Source organism: Tenrec ecaudatus, chromosome 1 (assembly GCF_050624435.1).
Source record: "Tenrec ecaudatus isolate mTenEca1 chromosome 1, mTenEca1.hap1, whole genome shotgun sequence".
Classification (NCBI taxonomy): Eukaryota; Metazoa; Chordata; class Mammalia; order Afrosoricida; family Tenrecidae; genus Tenrec; species Tenrec ecaudatus.
The window spans coordinates 168,861,494-168,869,642 of record NC_134530.1 but is presented as its reverse complement, the minus strand read 5'-3'; the positions used below and the strand labels follow the sequence as shown (position 1 = coordinate 168,869,642).

The following is an 8,149-nucleotide window of genomic DNA, read 5'->3' as shown; positions in this document are numbered from 1 at the left end:
ATTTTCCTCTCTCTCCCATATCCTGATGATGGAGTAGAAAAACATATACTTACTCCATCTTTGGGGCTCATATCTAAACAGCATTAAATTAATACAAAGAGAGAAATGTTAATGACATAATGTATCCGCTCCTTTCAGGGGCTCAAAGTCTACATCCATGGCACTAGGAATATTTCCAGATTCAAAGAAGAATCCTGCATTGCTCATCCTCAGTCCTGGAAATGATGGATCATGCCACCCATTGGAACCAAAGTTTCATCCTTGCTGGTTTCACTGCCCCTAGAACTGTGCATTCTTGAGGACCCAATTCATCTACCTCTTCATCCTGGCAGGGAACCTGTTCATAAATGTCATGGTTAAAGCAGATCTTGGGCTGTCCACACCCATGTACTTCTTCATTAGTGTCCTCCCCTTCCTGGAACTCTGGTATGTCAGCACCACTGTACCCACACTGCTGCATACCCTGCTCCATGGGAAATTACCAGTATCATCTGTGGTGTGCTTCATCCAGCTGTATGTCTTCCATTCCTTGGGCATGACTGAGTGCTACCTGCTAGGGGTGATGGCCTGGGACCGCTACCTTGCCATTTGTCACCCACTCCATTACCATGCACTGATGAACAAGCAGGTCCAGCTATGGCTAGCAGGGGCCAGTTGGGTGGCTGGCTTCTCAGCAGCACTTGTGCCAGCCAGCCTCACAGCCACTCTTCCCTTCTGCTGGAAAGAGGTGGCCCATTACTTTTGTGATCTGGCGCCTCTAATGCGGTTGGCATGTGTGGACACAAGCTGGCATGCTCAAGCTCATGGGACCGTGATTGGTGTGGCCACTGGTTCCAATTTTGTGCTCATTTTGAGGCTCTATGGGGGATACCTGAAGGCTGTGCTGAGGTTGCCTTCAGCTTCCAGCCGTGCCAAGGCCTTCTCAACCTGTTCGTCCCATATGACTGTCGTAGCACTGTTCTATGGTTCCGCCTTCACAGTGTATGTGGGTTTGCCTGGGAGTAGAGCTGAAGGCACAGATAAGCTTATTGCCTTAGTATATGCCCTTCTTACCCGCTTCCTCAACCCCATCATCTATACTCTGCGAAACAAGGAAGTGAAGCAGGCTGTGAAGAGAGTCACTGATAGAATTTAGAACAGACTGTGATGAAATCAATGATCATCATTTAACTTGTTGGTAATTATTATTAGTATGCAATAATAATTTAAATAATCACTTATTTAATAATTAAATTATTATTTGTATTTAATAATAATTTAAATCATTGGTCAAATATGCTGCCAACACTCACACAAGAGAACCTAGCCCTGGGTTGATCAGAGCAGGCAAGTGTAGAAAGAAAAGTGCATACTCTCTGATTCCTTCCAATATCATGCAGGACAAATGGCACAAAGGAGGAAAGACAAAATCCAGGTACAGTACGGATATTTAAACTGAACACATGTGTTTTAGCAAAGTGTTCCTGTGTGGTGAAAACAGTTAAGATGTCCCCCTGTTAATCAGAAGGTTCACATCAACACAGAAGTGCCCCCCAGAGAAAGGTCTAGTGACGTACTTCTGAAAAAGCAGCCATTGAAAACTCCAAGGAGCACAGTTCTATTCTGACACACATAACTATCCACCTCCACAATCAAACAAATGAACAAATTCACTGCCATAGTGTCTTCGTTAGCAGTCTCAGTTTTCTTATAGGGATCCTATAGGACAGAGTCTACCTGCACCTTTGGATTTCTGAGACTGTAGATTTTCACAGAATCATACAAGGCTCAGCTTTCTCCCTGGGAGTGGCTGGTTGGGTCCAACACTGCACTTAGCAGTCCAATGCATGGTCCACCATGCCACCAGGGCTCATCTGACACACACAGAGCCACTCTAAATTGGAAGTTGGTTTGATTCTGATTGGATAGTGGGAAACAGAGCACACTGCCGAGGAAATGAAGACTGTCTAAACTTGGGGCTCTAGGCCAGTTAGGATGACTGGGGAGCGATTACAAGGAAGGTGGTCAGTAAAGATGACCAAGGACAAAAGTAATTGTTAGCATCACGTTTCAGATGTGGAGCAGCGACTGATGAACGAAAGCTCATCAAACACGGAGTCTAGGTTATCGAGTGGTCAAAGGGTGCCCAGTGGAAGGGAGAACTATTGAAACTGTAGAATGAAAGCTACTTTTGATAATAATTTTATTCCCTGAAACAATGGTGAGGCATAAGAAGGTGTATGCTTTCTGAGCTACTTTCCAATACCATTGAAGACACCTTAGAAATGCTCTCACTCCACATTAAAGATAAAGCCTCAAACAAATGCATGTGGAAAACACATCCTTTTCAAGATGTACCTGGGAAACAAGCACAAAGTAGGAAGCCGGAGGAGATTCGAAATAGAAATGGGCATTTGGGACCCTATGTATTCTATCTTATCGCTTCTCTCTCAGCCCTCATCCAGTTCCCCTGCTGGACAGCATTTAACCTCCACACACTAACTATGAGTGAATTGAGCATCAAAGACATTCCAAAGGATGCACAGATGATTAGTGACAAAGATAGGACCAAAGTCTTACCAGAAACTAGAACACTGTTTGGGGCTTGAATGCTCTCTTTCCTCCTCACCCACACCCCCTTTCTCATTCTACCATAGTTCATTGCTAAAAACTCAAGTCAACCATCTGCTATCAAATGTTTTCTTATTTAATCTTTATAACATCTCATTAAAGTAGAATCATTTTTATATTTAAATTATGCAAGTAGAACTAATTCTGGACTTGCAGCCATGGCCCTCACAATGGCTTTGATTACATCACTTAATAATCCTGGAATCCCCATCATTGTGGGTTCTATATTGTGCAGTCTGGCTGGCAGCTTACAATCCTAATAGAAAGACATAGAATAGGTATACAACCATTCAAGATGGCAAATTTTCTACCAATTGATTTATAAATAGGTGAATTATTTAATTCCTGAGAGTCAAATGAGTGTGGTGAATATTGTGTGTTCCTCCTATAACCCCATGGGAAGCCCTTCCTTAAATCCACCCAGAACTCCAGATTTCCTGGGTTTTCATTCCACATTTTCCCTTCTTCAAACTTCTCCAAATCATTTCCTGCAGATAAAGAGTTTAGAAAATCCTATTGATACTTTTCCAACAGGTGGAAAAGGAAGCATTATGCAACACCTGGAATATAATCCTTTGAGTTGTCTGGTAGGGTCGAAGGAATATGAAGCCCCCTGATTGATTGGCTCTGGAACAGGCAGGCTTTTTGTTTATTTCTATGTGCCATAACCAATAATACTATCTTCATACATTAAAACAATTGAAAATAATTAATAAATAAAAATAATTGTGATGCAATGCCTTAGTGAGTGATACCTTAGGGAGGGAGGCTCAAAAGGGCACCGCTTCTCCCTTTGCAGGGTGTGGATTGAGTCTCTAGTAGGAGATATGGGAAACAGCCAGAGCTAAAAGACAGCAAAATCAGACCACAAACTCTGTACTAGACCTGAAGCTCAAACTCAACCACGTTAAGTATTTATAGTATAGGTTGATGTTTAAATCCAAATACCCTTGACAGCAAAAAAAAAAAGTGCTATTAATAATTCTCAGGGGACATCAGGTGTAAGCCAGCATTATCTTGAAGAAAGAGGACATATGACTGATGGCCATCAATATTATGTATTAATTGACCTTAAATAATTTGTTTCTATACATGATACATCTAGTGTTCAGTCAATAATGAAACCAATGTAAAAATATGGTTGTAGAAAAATCTTCATCCAGTTACCAAATGTAAACTTCTTTCGCCTGCTCACTTCTGTCCTAGTAGGAGATCACATCTTTTTTTCTATCCCAATAGGAAACAACAGGTTTATTGGTACTTCATTCACATATCATACAATAAATGGTTCAATCATATCCAGAAGTGTTGTACAATCATTACCACGATTAATTTTAGAACATTTTATTTTATTCTTTCTTTTAGTCATTGTTATTCATGGAATTTTTTTCTTTTTTATTATATCATTTTATTGGGGGCTTGTACAAATCTTATCATGATCCATACATACATTCATTTGTCAAGCACATTTGTTCATTTGTTGCCATGATCATTCTCAAAACATTTGCTTCCTACTTGAGCCCTTGGTATCATTTCCTCATTTTTACCCCTCCCTCCCGACACACCCTCCCTCACGAACACAATAATAATTTGTAAATTATTATTAATTTGTCATATCTTATACTGACTGACGTCTCCCTTCACCCACTTTCCTGTTGTGTACCCCTCAGGAAGGGATTATATGTAGATCCTTTTAATCAGTTCCCCCTTTCTACCCCACCTTCCCTCCACCCTCCTGGTATCACATTCTCATTATTGATCCTAAGATGTTTATCTGTCCTAAATTCCCTGTCTTTCCAGTTCCCATCTGTACCACTGTACATCTCCTGGTCTACCAGATTTGTAAGGTAGAATTGGGATCATGATAGTGGTGGAAAGGAAGTATTAAGGAATTTGAGGAAAGTTAAATGCTTCATCATTGCTATACTGCATTCTAACTGGCTCATCTCCTCCCTACGACCCTTATGTAAGGGGATATTCAGTTGCCTACAAGTGGGCTTTGCGTTTCCACTCCGCACTCCCCCTCATTCACAATATGATGTTTTGTTCTTTGATGCCTGATACCTGATCCCATAGAAAACTCATGATCACACAGGCAGGTGTGCTTCTTCCATGTGGGCGTTGTTTTATCTGAGCTAGATCACCACTTTTTTACCTTCAGTCCTTTAAGACCCCAGATGTTATCTCTTTTAATAGCCAGACAGTATCAGCTTTCTTTGCCACATTTGCTTATGTACCCATTTGTCTTCGGGGATCATGCCGGGAAGTTGAGCATCATGGAATGCCATTTTAATAGAACAAAGTGTTCTTTCATTCAGGGAATTCTTGAGTAGAGGCCCAATGTCCATCTGCTACCTTAATACTAAACCTATAAATATATGCACATATATCTGTTTCCCCAATATCATATATAAATATATTTACATATGTACAAGCCTGTCTTTAGCCCTCTATAAATGTCCTTTGCCTTCTAGTTTTTTCCTTTACTTCCTTTAACTTTCCTCTTGTCCCACTATCATGCTCAGCCTTCATTTGCTTTTCAGTAATTCCTCCTGGTCACATTGCCCCTGATCAAGCCCTACCATGCTTTCTACACCCTCTTCGCCTTCGATTATGGATCACTTGTGGTTCCCTTGTCCCTGGGTTTTTTAACACCCACTTCCTTTCCCCCTGCTTTCCCCTCTCCCATGTCATGAAAAAGAATTTAAGCATCACGGGAATACCCTGGGGAGAAAAAATGGGGGTAATGTTGTAAGTAATGGTTTTGGAATCTTAGACTGATGGACCACATGCATGGGAATGTAAAGGCGGGCGTTTAGAATCTACTCAGAAGATCTAAGAAAGAGATTCATTCCATAAATGAATCAGTAGGTAAATGGTTGTAAGCATGGTGAAGTAAGAGATGATGTCCAAAGCAACGGATAAGGAGATGTGCTGGTTGACTATGCTCCTATGCTCATGAGTAGAGTTGTGATCAGAGAGAGCACGTGAGTAAGAATGCTTTCTTTAAATGGATCATTTAAGGAAGACATGTTTGAATTCTAGTGTGCTTAAATTTTGAGATTTCGTGGATACCCATGGGCATGTGAAATGGAACTTCTTTTACCATGAAAAGATATGTGGGACTTAGAAAATTCTATTTATCCAGAGGGAGCAACATCTCTTGAACTAGATTCCAGAGCCTATTAATAGGGGTTGCAAAGTTGAGCAAACCATTTGAGAAATAGGGATGATCTTCTTCACTTCCTGTGTTTAACTGCATGCCCTAGAGGATGCCCTACAGAGAGCCAGTCACACATGGCAGCCTCGGGGAATAGATAAGTCAGGAGACCATAGCAGCATTTTCAGCAGTATGTGTATAAATGGGGAAGTGTTATAGGAGTAGAAACGATTCAAAGTGAAAGACACAAGTATTCATATCATCAAAATATTCAGGTGAAGAGCCTGGAAGGTGCTGTGGAACTGAGAGTAGATGAAGAAGAGAATTGGAAGAAGGCTTGGTCCTCCCTGAGTGAGGCCTATTAGAATAGGGGAGAGAAACTCTTGGGGCACTAACATTCAGCAGTCACTCTCAAACCCCCTGGATAAATATAGTTTGTTTGTTTGAGAGTAGCATAAAATATGAAGGTTGTAACGAGGATGTAAAATATATTTAAATATCTTCTTTCAGAGAATAGGTGTGTTGGGTAGAGGGTAGCGCTGGACTAATTCATTGTTGATTAACAGTTAGTGGCAGACAAATGTTATCAAAGTCTATCCCTGCTGAGAATGATTTTTTTTATTACATGAATTCTAGAACAATATTATTAGGGTCTGATCTCACTAATTTTATCTTTGAGACTTTTGTGCATGTCTTTTCTGGGAACACTTTTCTTAGCATGCTCATATTTTACCTGATCACTTCTCATCTGACCCTTTGGAATATTATAGGCCTGTGGCTAGAGTGCCCACGTTGTCTCCTCCCATCTGCTCTTCCTTCAAATCGAACTGAGAACATCCAGGAACGCCAAGGATCTTAACTGAAGGTACCTCAGGGTAAATGCTTAGAAAGTATATTTCTCTCTTCAGCTCAGTGCAGCTGATCATTGGGTATAGGAGGAGTACTTTAAAGTATTTCATCAGGGTGTGAAGGATATGTGAATGTGGGAATTTTTCTGTCTCTCCTACTTCATAGCAGGCCTGTGAACCTGGTGTCATGTTTCTATGGTAAGAAAAGTGTTGATTCACACACCAAAAAAACTTGGAATCCACTGCAAATTTCTTAACAGCAGGCTCTGATCCCAGAGCTAGGCATTCAATCCAAGCAAGCAGGAAAGGAAGAGGGGCACTAGAGGATTGCTCAGTGTGACTTGGAGCAAAAGGTCATGCTCGCTAGGTGAAATCATCGAGCTATGTGTCTATTTTATGTTGGGACTCTACCTTCACACAGGTACCATCAAATTCATATATAATTAGACTATCAGTGTCAGAGAACAGATGATAATTTTCATACCTCAAGAGTTAATGTAATGTGTTCTGTCAGGTATTGAATTTAATTTCCATGATCTCTTCTTTTCCTCCATTTTTTCCCATTTGAATGAAAAAAATATGTAACTCATTTCTTCCTACCATTGTGTTTTGGGAACAGACAACTTGTAGTCTCAGTTCCACAGGCTTACAAATTAAAAGTAATTTTTGACTCAGAACCCATATTTGATTTAGATAATTCATATGGTGAGATGCTAGATTTGTCGCTGATTTAAGATCGTTACAATGATGTGAGAGAATCAGTGTGTATTTGATTTGGTAGGACATGCATTTGGAAAAAAAGAATAGAAATGGATGGTTTGTAGCATGAGTTCCAAAAGATGTGTGCTTGTGCCTATAATCCGATTTGGGAATTGAGTGTTTTAGTCATGGTAATGAAACAGGATTGCTGTGGGTCTGTCTTGAGTAAATGTATAAGAAATATAAAACAAATACTTAGATATATAAAAGAGTAAATGCCTGGGGAAAGAAAGATGCCAAAGTACAAAAACCAAATATCTCATAAACAGAAGTTCAGAGAAATGAGGAACATTTACCAGAACTCGTAGAGAAACAAAATTTGTCCTTAGAGCTGGCACCATGAGCTTGGATTTCCAGCTTCTGAAACTGTGTGGAGGAGCCCTGGTGGGTCGTGGTTATGCAGAGGGCTGCTAACTTGGAGGTCAGCAATTAGAAGCCCCAGCAGCTCCTCAGGGGAAAGATGATGCTTTCTACATCTGAAAAGAGTTGCAGACACCAAAACCCTCAGGAGCATTTGCACCCTACTCTGTAATGTGTCCTGAATAAGAATCAACTTGATGACATTGAGTTTGGTTAAACTGTGATGAAATCAATGTATGTTCGCTAAACCAAGGCACTTGTGGGTTCTCTTAGAGCATCCCTTGATAATGAAGGAATGTGTAAGGCTATCCAAGTTCATATGTTCTATACTTTTACTCTTATTACAGTTCCCAAGTGAGAAAGAAGCCTGAAGTACTTCATCGTCTGTTTTCACCTGCAGTTCCTAGGAATG

At 40.5% G+C, this 8,149-nt stretch overlaps 1 pseudogene; it reads left to right on the top strand.

Annotated features, from left to right (window-relative positions):
• Nucleotides 1–224: 224 nt before the first annotated feature.
• On the top strand, nt 225–1,135 carry LOC142437136 (olfactory receptor 6N1-like; annotated as a pseudogene).
• Nucleotides 1,136–8,149: the final 7,014 nt, after the last annotated feature.